Consider the following 11859-nt stretch of genomic DNA (forward strand, 5'->3'; position numbering starts at 1 on the left):
TGCACTGGTTCCTGTTTGGAGGCGTTATCAGGTATTTTCCATGTGAGAAGGGTGAAGGTGTGCTGGTGGTCCTGTTGTTTGTTGTTTGTTCCTGGTGACAAGCTGGAATCCGTCATCTGTGTCCATGGCAGGGGGTTTTCCTTGTCCTCTGAGTGGCTGTGGTGATTCTTCTTCGGAGGTGGAGGAGTCTAGGCGAGGTCTAACTGCTTTCAGGGGCATCTGAAAAAGAGGAAGAAGAAGACGTTGTCCGTTTTCGGTTCTCAGGTGCTTCTGCGGTGGTGGGTGTGGGCTGGGTTACTTGGTCCATGGCTGCATTCGTCTATCTGTGGGGGAGAGAGAGAGAGAGAGAGAGAGAGAGAGAGAGAGAGAGAGAGAGAGAGAGAGAATGTATGTGTATGTGTGTGTTGTTATATTTTTTACTTTTGCCTGAAGGGCCTAAACCTGGTTTATGAGAGACACCAGCCTATCGTTCCTGTGCTACTTGCAAATAAGGATTGCGAGAGTAGAAAGTTTTTGTCCCTTTGACCCTGCTTCAATCGAGTTTTCAGACCCCAACGGCTACCGAATTTTAGGCAGGAGAGATGTTTAGTAATGGAAAATTATTTGAGAGAGACAGATGTCCATATGAAATTTCCTTATAAAATGTGAGAGAGCTCTCTCAGAAATATAATTCTCGGTGTCGTCGTCAATCGCCGAAAGTTCCGCCGAAAATCGCTGGAAATCTCGCCGCTATCGTCGACTGGGATGGCGCTATCGCTCGCTGTCGCTCACGTTCGCCAGAGAAGGTCTCAGGAAAGATGTTACTGCTACGGAGGCCGAGCAGCAACTCTGATTGAAGCGGTGTCCGTCCTCGTTTATATTTGGAGTTGACAGCAGGGGGTCCGCCCCCTGCTGATCTACTATTGGCTGGTGGCGGTAGGTCCTTCGTTTTCATTGGTGGCTTGAACCGGGTCTCAAGCCACTTTCCATGCGTTGATGTTCGATACTGTAAGTCCTGCAGCCGCCTAGACCTCCTTAGCGGCGCGGTTACGTCGATGGGCGTTTTCGCTATGCTGCGGGACGTCACGGCTAACTTGATTATGATTGGCTGCGGGAGTTATCTCGTTCGGGGGCGTCGTCTTCCGTGGAGTTGCGTGCTCGGTGGTGTCATTGTTGGTGGCAGGTCTTCTCATACTCGTAGGGAGGAGAAATTCTTCCTGCGTCGTATTTAGTGTAGGTCTTACTTGCTGGATGAGAAGCGCCTCCAGCAGGCGTAACCGACGGGCATCAGGGGCCTTCCCGATGATCTTCGTGTTTTGGATGATCACATCCGGGCCGGGAGATGGTCCTCTGATGTTTGGTGCGTGCGTGATTTTGATAGCCCCTCTTGGGCGTGGCACGAGAGCTCTTCGACAGGCGCATGGTAGTCATACCAACGTAGGCGCCGCTGCAACCGCGGACTGGGCATATATACTGGTACACCACATGCGTCTGCTTCAGGGGGTCTCGTACCTGTGGAGAGGGGTTATTTTTTCTATATTAGTCGCGCGTCCTCCGATTCTGGTAGTAGATAATTAGGTCGATATTTTTTGGTGTCGTCGGTCGGGGATACATTTTCAGAAATAATTTTCTTGAACTGAGTCCTCTTCTTCACGGTAATGTGAGCTCATGAAGGCTTTATAATACAGCTTGATATTATCCTGGGGGCGGGGTTGCGGGCTCTCACCACCGTACCATTTCTCCAGCTGGTGTACGGACAGCCCTGGAGAAATGGTACGGTGGTGAGAGCCCGCAACCCCGCCCCCAGGATAATATCAAGCTGTATTATAAAGCCTTCATGAGCTCACATTACCGTGAAGAAGAGGACTCAGTCAAGAAAATTATTTCTGAAAATGTATCCCCGACCGACGACACCAAAAATATCGACCTAATTATCTACTACCAGAATCGGAGGACGCGCGACCTAATTATGAAAAAATAACCCCTCTCCACAGGTACGAGACCCCTGAAGCAGACGCATGTGTGTACCAGTATACATGCCCAGTCCGCGGTTGCAGCGGCGCCTACGTTGGTATGACTACCATGCGCCTGTCGAAGAGACTCTCGTGCCCACGCCCAAGAGGGGGCTATCAAAAATCACGCACGCACCAACATCAAGAGGCCATCTCCCGGGATGTGATCATCCAAAACACGAAGATCATCGGGAAGGGAAGGCCTGATGCCCAGTCGGTTTACACATGCGGAGGCGCTTCTCATCCCAGCAAGTAAGACCTACACTAAATACGACGCAGGAAGAATTTCTCCTCCTTACGAGTATTGAGAAGACCTGCCACCAACAATGACACCACCGAGCACGACAACTCCGGAGAAGACTACCCCGCCCCCCGAACGAGATACTCCCGCAGCCAATCATAATCAAGTTAGCCGTGACGTCCCGCAGCATAGCGAAACGCCCATCGACGTAACCGCGCCGCTAAGGAGGTCTAGGCGGCTGCAGGACTTACAGTATCGCAACCATCAACGCATGGAAAGTGGCTTGAGACCGGTTCAAGCCACCAATGAAAAACGAAGACCTACCGCCACCAGCCAATGAGGTAGATCAGCATTGGGGTCGGAACCCCCTTGCTGTCAACTCCAAAATATAAAACGAGGACGGACACCGCTTCAAGATCAGTCCACCCTCAGCTTTCCAGCCCGAGGATGTCTGGCAGCTCCAGACGAAAGCTCGCTTGCTTCAAGAAAGAGAGAGAGAGAGAGAGAGACATATATATATATATATCGTTAATGACTTTGATAACTATGGTATCATAGTTTATATGTAAATTCAAATATATCACCAATTTTGGCTCTGTATTTGATCATGACCTCCATAGGCGCTCTACTAGCCTGTCTAAGTAGCACGGAAAAAGCCGCTATTCGGAAAATAGAGAAGAATCTCTACAAGTGTAATGCTGCTGAAGTAGCCATTACTTTTAATAAAGTATTATTATTATTATTATTATTATTATTATTATTATTATTATTATTATTATTATTATTATTAAGGACTTTCATTGAAAGTACTTAAATTTCTATTTTAATTTAACATTTATGCATTTTTAAAAAGAAAACCTTATTCGTTTTTATTCCATGGGTTTCGCCAAGTAAACAGCTAGAAAAGTTTTTTTTTTTATTTCTTTACCAAAGTGGAGCAGCTTCTAGTGATCAAACTCATTGCCTTATTTATCGCGAATAACAGCCTATGCAGATCCAGTTGTTGTTAAAAATCAAAAGTAAAATTTAGAAGATTTTAGTTATGCTTTCAATTCAAAACCAGAAAAACATAAAATTGTAGAGTTTTTATTTATGATACAAACGATGAAGTGACTTTTGAGAGAACTTGCTTGAGGCTAGAGTTATATTTAAGCTTTTTGTAGAGGTAGAGGGTTGTGTTCTCAAATACAGGTACTGTATATATATATATATATATATATATATATATATATATATATATATATATATATATATATATATATTTGATATATATAATATATATATATATATATATATATATATATATATATATATATATATATATATATATATATATATTGTGTTCATATGTCTAAAATCATAATAAAGCAGCGCCTTCGTATGAAGATAATTGCAATTAACAAAAACTATAAGTTTTAGAAACTACATTAATATTGAGATCCCTAATATTTACTTGAGCACTTGGCTGGACACCAAATGAATAATTTTAGATAATTTAAACATGAACATTTGGACGTAAGAATATTTATGGTAGCAGTTTTAATTATGAGTATATCCCAAGCAAAACCAGCTCACCTTGCCATCCTTCAAAGGTTTATTTTCTTTTATGATAAATTCTAGTGTTCAGATCTATTTTCTTTAAGTTATTCTTGAGGTTTTTGTCATTTGTTATTGTGATTGATTTCCCTTGTTCACCAAGGGACATGTGGAATGCTTCCTGCAAAGCGTATTCTTTTTTTTTGTATGCAACAAATCTAGCTACACCTACTCATACTACTCCTTTAGTAGTTCCACTTTCTATGGTGTTTGTTGCTCCTGCATTAATGTTGTGTCTTTCTTATATAAAAGCAAGTCAGACCAAATACCTACATTCCACTCAATATGATTAGCGAGTGGCTAAACGAAGAAGGTCTTCAGAAAAGTAACAAAGAAGCAGTGAGCAAGAACCATTTGAAATCTGTGACCACCTTCTCCAATCATAATACGAAATTTGGTTAACGCACACACACTAATGTCTTACTCATTGAAAAGGGAATTTTGCTTACTCGGGAAGTAAGACTACAAACTACACTTTGTTGTTGTTGTTGTTGTTGTTGTTGTTGGGGTAAGAAAGCCTAAAAAGGTCTGAAAAAGGTGTTTTGCGTTGAGTTAAAGATACAGGATTTTAGGAAAGGATATTTATGATTTATTTATTAGAATGAAAATATAAAGAATAAATAATGTGCCTGTTAGTTTAGAAAAATTATTTCTAATGAAATATAGCCTATTTATTTCAATTTTCGATGATGAAACAACGCTCTATTTGACCATAAATTTTACCACGCGTCCCGAATAAACTGGAGGTCGGATCACGCCTTGTTTCCATGCGAATGGTCAGATGAAGTTGAAATAAGGAGCGATCGATGTTTTCTTCGTGACTCGACAGAATAAAGCCAGTTGCCTTAAGGAAAATACGAAGGACACTTAAGAAAACAGAGATGACCCAATCGCTCCTCTGAGGATATCCAGTAGATGGGTAGTGCCTTCAGTGTACCTCACGGGATACACTGTAGGCATTACCTAAGGTTGTTTGCTGCGTCCCTTCGACCCTTAGTTGCAACCCCTTTCCTTTCTCTGACTATACCTCCATTCATATTATCTTCCATCTTGCCATCCACCTTCTCCGAACAATGATTTTATAGTGCAACTCTGAGGGTTTCCGCCTGTCACGCTTTTCAAACCTATAGCTTCTGTCAATTCCCTTTCCAGCGCTGAATGACTTCATAGGTCCCAGCGCTTGGCCTCTGGCCTAAACTCTAAATTCTATTTCATTCATCTGAGGATAAATAAGGGACGTTTATTTTCTTTTTTTAAACCTTCCGAATGATCCGACAGTCACGCACAGCAGCAGCAGTCGTCTCACTGCCTCTGAAGTTCCTCTATGGCATTAACCAGTCAGTCAGTGAGAGGTCAAAGGGGCGTAGGGGGTGCCATGGAGGTCCCAATTGACTGAGAGCATCGACCGTCAACCACCCGGCGTTCAGAACTTCGAATGCCCTTGAGGCAGTTCAACACATGACTTAAAATTGTTGGCATTTATTCAGAAACTGTACTTTCATTCTGTTCTGTGGGAGGCTCCTCGATGATGGAATTATAAGTTCGGCCGAGTAAATACCCGAAAATATAAAGCTGGTACATTCCCTGCAAATACTAGGTGCGCTATCGCTTGTAACGCGAAATTACAAGCTTAAGATAATCAGACGAGGAGGAGATGTTCCCTCGTAGACATTATGATAAAATGTTAACCTCATTCAAAGTTTTTACGTAGGTATATATATATATAGATATATATATATTTAATAAAATACTATATTATATATAGTTGCGCTTCAGTTATTTCCGAGGGGTGGGTCCGGAATGTTTCTTTCCTGTCTGTTGTGCCGCAAATAAATAAATAAAATAAAATAATATAAAGTAAAATAAGATAAAATAAAAATGAAAAATACATAAATAAATTATCCTGTAAAACATTTCGATTTCACGTTCATGTTGATTCGGTGTGTACACGTGGATTAAAACGATGCATATGTACATACTTGAACCTTAAAGTGTATGTGATACATGCTAACTTTGTGTGGTGTGTGTGTGTGTGAGAGAGAGAGAGAGAGAGAGAGAGGCAGTTGACAGAAAACTGCAAAAAACTAAATATTTGTTATAAAGTTGAATTTATTAAACTGAAAACATGCAACGACAGGCAATGGTGACCGATAGTTTAATATTCTAACAAAAGAACAAAAAAATAGACAAAACTGTTTGAAATGTAAGCATGCCTGACGTAAAACCAACGGTTGATGGAAGCCTACTTTTCAAGCAACAGTTTAAAATGTTAAAATGACAAGGAAGTAAAACTCGCGAATGTATTCAGAAATTGAAAAGATGTAAAACCATTTGCAGAAAATACTGCAGAGGAACATTTTGATACGTGAAAAATTAAAAACTTACCTTAGGGGAAGTAGTAGATCAGGAAGCTCTAATTCGATCTCAATTGACATGGCGAATAAATGAGGAAAAAAGTGTTGTCTTTAAAATGTCAGGGGTAATTTATCGGCAAATATTGAGGTGAAACAGAAAAATCTTTACAAATAAGATCAAATTGTTTCAAGTGGTCATTTAGGAAACGAAAGGCTGTGACGGATAAGGTGAAATATCGTAGAAAAATATAAAAGGCAGTTTTAAGAAAGGAACCAGAATAAAACATCATCGGGTGAAAGCGTCAGTGGCGAAATATCTCGGCATGGAAATCTCAAGGTCGTCTGAGGAGAGGATATATTTGTTATTAGGTGAAGAGTTTTAGATGTGCAGCTTTAGAAAAGGTCTGGAGGAAAGAATTCCTTTTAACTACTTAACCTCAAAATGAGAACGTTGAGTTATTAAGATGATTTTAGTGCTTTATTACATGCAATAGCTTCTTTAGCATTTAGCTGAAAAATCTGCAATAAACTATAGCTTTTAAGCGTATATTGATTTGTCAGATAAATTATTTAGGCATTCTTTTTTGTCCCAATTCAACAGCGGCAGATAATAAGTCAGGCCTCTCGTTCCTATAACATTTTCCATCCTCTTTTACGATTTATGCAGAGAGTACATTCGTATATCCTTTATACCCAAAGTCGGTGGACATTCTGAAACTGGAAAGATCTTTGACTCTATCAATGGTGAACAGCGCCTCAGTGGCGTGGTTGGTTTGGTGTTTGCTTCTCACCTCGGTGGTCGCGGGTTCGATTCTCGGCCATACCATTGAGGAGTGAAAGATATGTATTTCTGGTGATAGAAGTTCACGCTCGACGTGGTTCGGAAGTCACGTAAAGCCGTTGGTCCCGTTGCTGAATAACCACTGGATCCATGCAACGTAAAAACACCATACAAGCAAGCTACCAATTGTGAGAGGGTAAACTCACCTTGTAACACCGTTGGCTTAACACAACACCTTTTAGTTCCAGATCACCTGCCTCCGGTTCTATTCAGTTCACTAACATTTGATGTCGGACATCCAGCCTTTATTTCATTGATGAGCATCACTTGCCTGCTACATCTTGCAAACTTTACTCTGAAACCTAATGAACTTGTGATGCTCCTACTGATCGTTTCTAAAGCTCACACCACGTTCTGCTATTCCCCGTTTTGCTAGAGTTGGACATATGGTTCAAAATGATTCTCCCGCCTTTTACAATCATTGTCCATTCATGATAATGCTGTTTTCCCGTGAGGAATTCATCGACTGGTTTCATTCCACCCATACCGGTTAGGGGGGCAACGCAGTCCACGCCGTTACTAATGATATACAACAAACCATTGAGCAGCTGATAATTTTTCATGATCAGTGATCCAAAAATCTTGATTTGTTTCCCTTTTGGGTCATCTGAGCTTCTCTCTCTCTCTCTCTCTCTCTCTCTCTCTCTCTCTCTCTCTCTCTCAGGCTTACGCATTAGCCCTTTTCCTTGATTTTCCTTGAAATGGGGGTTTGATTTGATGATTATGATTAAACTTATGCTACTTAGCGTTTTTTTTTAAATCTACTCTCTAACCGTCGGCCACCTGACCAAATGGGCATACTTACCTTTACCTGCCATTTTGGGCGTCTTGTTTTTCTGTTAGTATGGGTTCTTTTGAAGTTGCTGAGAAATTCTGCACTTCTTGTATTCAAAAGATTAAATTAACAGTGGTTCGCTAAATATATTTCTGGTCTTTTAACAACAAAGTTCTTCATAACAGCAAACCCAGATTCCCTTCCCGCCACGGTTATAAGTCGTTTTCCAGATAAAAAGACTGTTTTCATACGCACTCATATCTGATATTCTTGATCAACCTGTTCTGTCTTTGACTAGGTCTAAGCCCTGCCCTGTATCCTTGCTTTTCATAGATTGTACAACAGCTCTTTGAAAACTGTCAGGGAATATCTCATGGGTTGTATTTCAGCTATATTCCTAAATGAATCATTAAATTCTACGTGTGTCCATCTTGGAAGATAAACTAGTTCTACCCATATCAGCTTACCTTAGTTCTCTAATTTCCAAATACCATTAGCCTAAACCTAATCCTTTGGACCACATGCGTAACTTCTGCAAAACAAGATCCACATAGTCCTAGACCAAGGGGCTGTCTTGTCTATATGAAGAATAAACCGCAATCTGAAGTAACTGTATAAGGTAGCAAGGTTGAAGCAATTTAGTGACCAAACTCCGTACAAAGACAGGAGAATGATCTTTTCATATTTCCCCTGATGTCTGTGGTGCTACACCCCGTAGAAGGGTAGTGTCGTCAGTACACCTCTCGTGGTGCATTGTAGGCTTTACTTAGGGTCTTTGGAGCGTCCCTTCGGCCCCTTCCTGCAACCTCTTTCATTCCATTCACTGTACCTTCTTTCATACTCTCATTCTTCCATCTGACATTCCACCCTCTCCAACATTTGTTTCACAGGGTAACTGCGAGGTTTTCCTCCTGCTACACCTTTCAAACTTTCGTACAGCCAATTTCCCTTCAGTGCCGAATGACCTCAATGACAAGAGACATCACTTGGCCTGAGAGGAGGCATCTTCATGACAGGTCGTGAGAAGTTGAACGCGGAAGCAGCTTGCAAAGCTCCACATGCAAGATTATTCTTGTGGATAGATTTGTCTCTATGTCTCATTATCAGGAAACGTAGTGGGGAAAGATGCCTTGGTAAATCCCAAACGTCAGTGGCATGTTTAACATCTACATATCTAGATAATATATGATACCTGTAACCACATTTCCTTGCCTTTTCTGGTTCTTATGTGATAGAATACATTATTCAACTTCAAACAAACAAGCTTTTGGGTGTTCTCTATTTTTATTTCTTTGACTTATTGTTTTGCCTCTTCATCGTTTGTACTTCTTCACGCAATTGTATTTAGAGTATATTTCTGAGTTTCCGGAGAGACAGGTCATATGTTAAACCCTGCCTTTATTTTTATATTTTTATTACATCTTGGTTCAATTTCTAAGCCCAACTATATTTGTATTCTTTATTCTATGCATTTTCTTTTCAGGAACTTTTTAGCCTCTCCTTCTGCTACCACTTATGCCTCTTTTAAATCTGTTATTGTAGATTCACACCAACAGTGCATTTGATGTCTAAGCCCATCGCTTATGACGCTCCTGATTGGCTGTTGATAAGACAATGACAGGACCGGAAACTCTCAGTCTCTCGAGAGTTCATATAGGCAGGATCTATGTTCCACCTCTCCTGAGGGATAAGTCTTTCAGGAGAGATGGAACATACATCCTGCCTATGTGAACTCTCGAGAGAGACAGAGTTTTCAGCCCTGTCATTGGCCTATCAACAGCCAATCAGAAGCGTCGTAAGGGACGGGCTTAGACATCAAATGCACAGTTGATGTGAATCTACTATAGCCATAGTTACACCCTTGAAAAATTTTTTTGGATTTTGAAAATATGTTTTATTTATGTCTTCTAAGACAAATTCAGTCTCTTGGCAAATTCAACCGTCCAAGAGGCTGAATTTATCTTAGAAGGCATAAATAAAACATATTTTCTATAGCATAAAAATCTGTCAAAGGAGGTGTAACTATGGCTAACAGATTTAAAAGAGGCATAAAGGGTGGCGTTGGGCTTAGAAATCGAACAAAGAAGCAATAGAAATATCAAAATCAGTGCAGTGTTTGAAATGTTACCTATCTCTTTGGAAACTCAAAAATACTCTAAATAAAATTGTGTAAAACACCCAAAACTTGTTTATTTGGAGGTGAATAATTTATTCCTTCACGTAAGAACCAGAAAAGGCAAGGAAATTTTATTACAACTCTCTCCTACTCTCTTGGCAAAACTTCATTCCTTTTGGGTGCCATTTGTCAGTAAAATATGCTCACGTGATCTGAATTTCCTTCTTGTCACTACTTATTCCCTCTACCAATTTATGTACCTTTCTATCGTCTTTGTTTATAACATCTATGATGTTTTTCCTCCTTGGAAACCAGCTAAACATTTGACGCATGTTAGGCTATCGAATGAATGCGATGCTTTATTGTCGCTTTCACCTAATCATCTCGTTCTTCAATCACGGTGCTTGGGATAATAAATTTTAACCTTAATTCCTCGAACACCTGCATTATTTCCTACCACCTAATCTCGCTGTGAGACATGCATTCATATTGCAGCGGCCCTTGGGAACTCCTAAGAGGTAATGGCTGTTAGTAATGTTGCACTTCCCCTGCGGGCTGCCTTAGTGCAAGAACCCTTGCTGGCATAAGGCCATCTCAATACAGAACAACACCTTCTTCGGGAGTTTGAAATGCTGTAAGCATTGCTATATTCAAGAAAGTGGAAGGGATCATCTCTAGAGTCCAGCATCTAGTTACAACTTTGGAGATATAAGAGTAAGTGATTGTTTAGCACGTTCATGGAAGAGGCGTGTGGATGCTTGACGTACACGAAAGAAAAGGTTTGGAGTAATAGGTCTGCAATAGTCAGAAAGGTAAAGATGCCAAGAAGGATCAGAATCCTTGTTGAGAAGGTGGCTTTAAGACATTCTGCTGGATTAGTCACTTCGTGAGAATGGGGCCACTATTTAGTTATTAAACTGTGAAGAAAGGTGAGTGGCGCATTGTTCTTAAGGTGATCCAGCCAACGCCATCTTGAATTCAAGATGGCGTTGATCCAGCACGCTACTGATGCCCCTTTTCTGTAAGTATATGAAGCGGATGGTGTGGAAATGATATCCTTAAGGAATTTATCGCTGGTTCAACTATTACAGGATGAACAGGGCAGTAACTACATGCTGTCTGTTATTCTTTGGAGCAATCATCATAATTGTAAAATGGGTTATTGGTTAATTCTCACACCCATGCTTTTTGTAAAAATAGCAAAATGGTTTGTAGCTCGTACCATATATTCTTGATGTAAATGTTAAAAATAAAAAATAAGCTATCAATCCTGTGGGTTTTGAATTCGTGTAGAAATAGTATATATTCTTGTTATTAAGTCGTTCATACTTCACATACATATATCATACAATCACTCACACTTAAAAGTTTAAACTTTTTCTTTCATTCACTTTCACTATCCATACCTAATTTCCATAAAGGGGTATTTGCTCAACTAGACCTCCATACCTTCGAAATCAAGCTTCCAGAGACGTTTTTCATTTTAAAACCTTTCTACGTTGCCTACTTTACTTGGGTTGTAGTTCGCCTCATCTGTTGTCCGACCTAAATTTGTTACATTCTGGTTTAGTTCCTTGTTGGACGAGTGGTTTTCGCGCTCGGCTATCAATCCGGTGGTCCGAAGTTCAATTCTCGGCGCGGCCAACGTGGAATCAGAGGAATGTATTTCTGGTGATAGAAATTTATTTCGTAATATAATGAGGTTCGGATCACATAATAAGCTGTAGGTCCCGTTGCTAGGTGACCAGTTGGTTCCTAGCCACGTAAAAATATCTAATCCTTCGGGCCAGTCCTAGGAGATATTAATCCGGTCAGTGGTCTGGTTAAAATAAGATATACTTAACTTTTTCTATCATCCTGGTTATCGTTTGCTTTTATAACCTTACTCTTGTTCACTTTCATAATCCTTTTTCTTATCATACAACTGCATCAACTTCTGACCTTT

This window comes from Macrobrachium nipponense, chromosome 4 (assembly GCF_015104395.2).
Source record: "Macrobrachium nipponense isolate FS-2020 chromosome 4, ASM1510439v2, whole genome shotgun sequence".
Taxonomy (NCBI): domain Eukaryota; kingdom Metazoa; phylum Arthropoda; class Malacostraca; order Decapoda; family Palaemonidae; genus Macrobrachium; species Macrobrachium nipponense.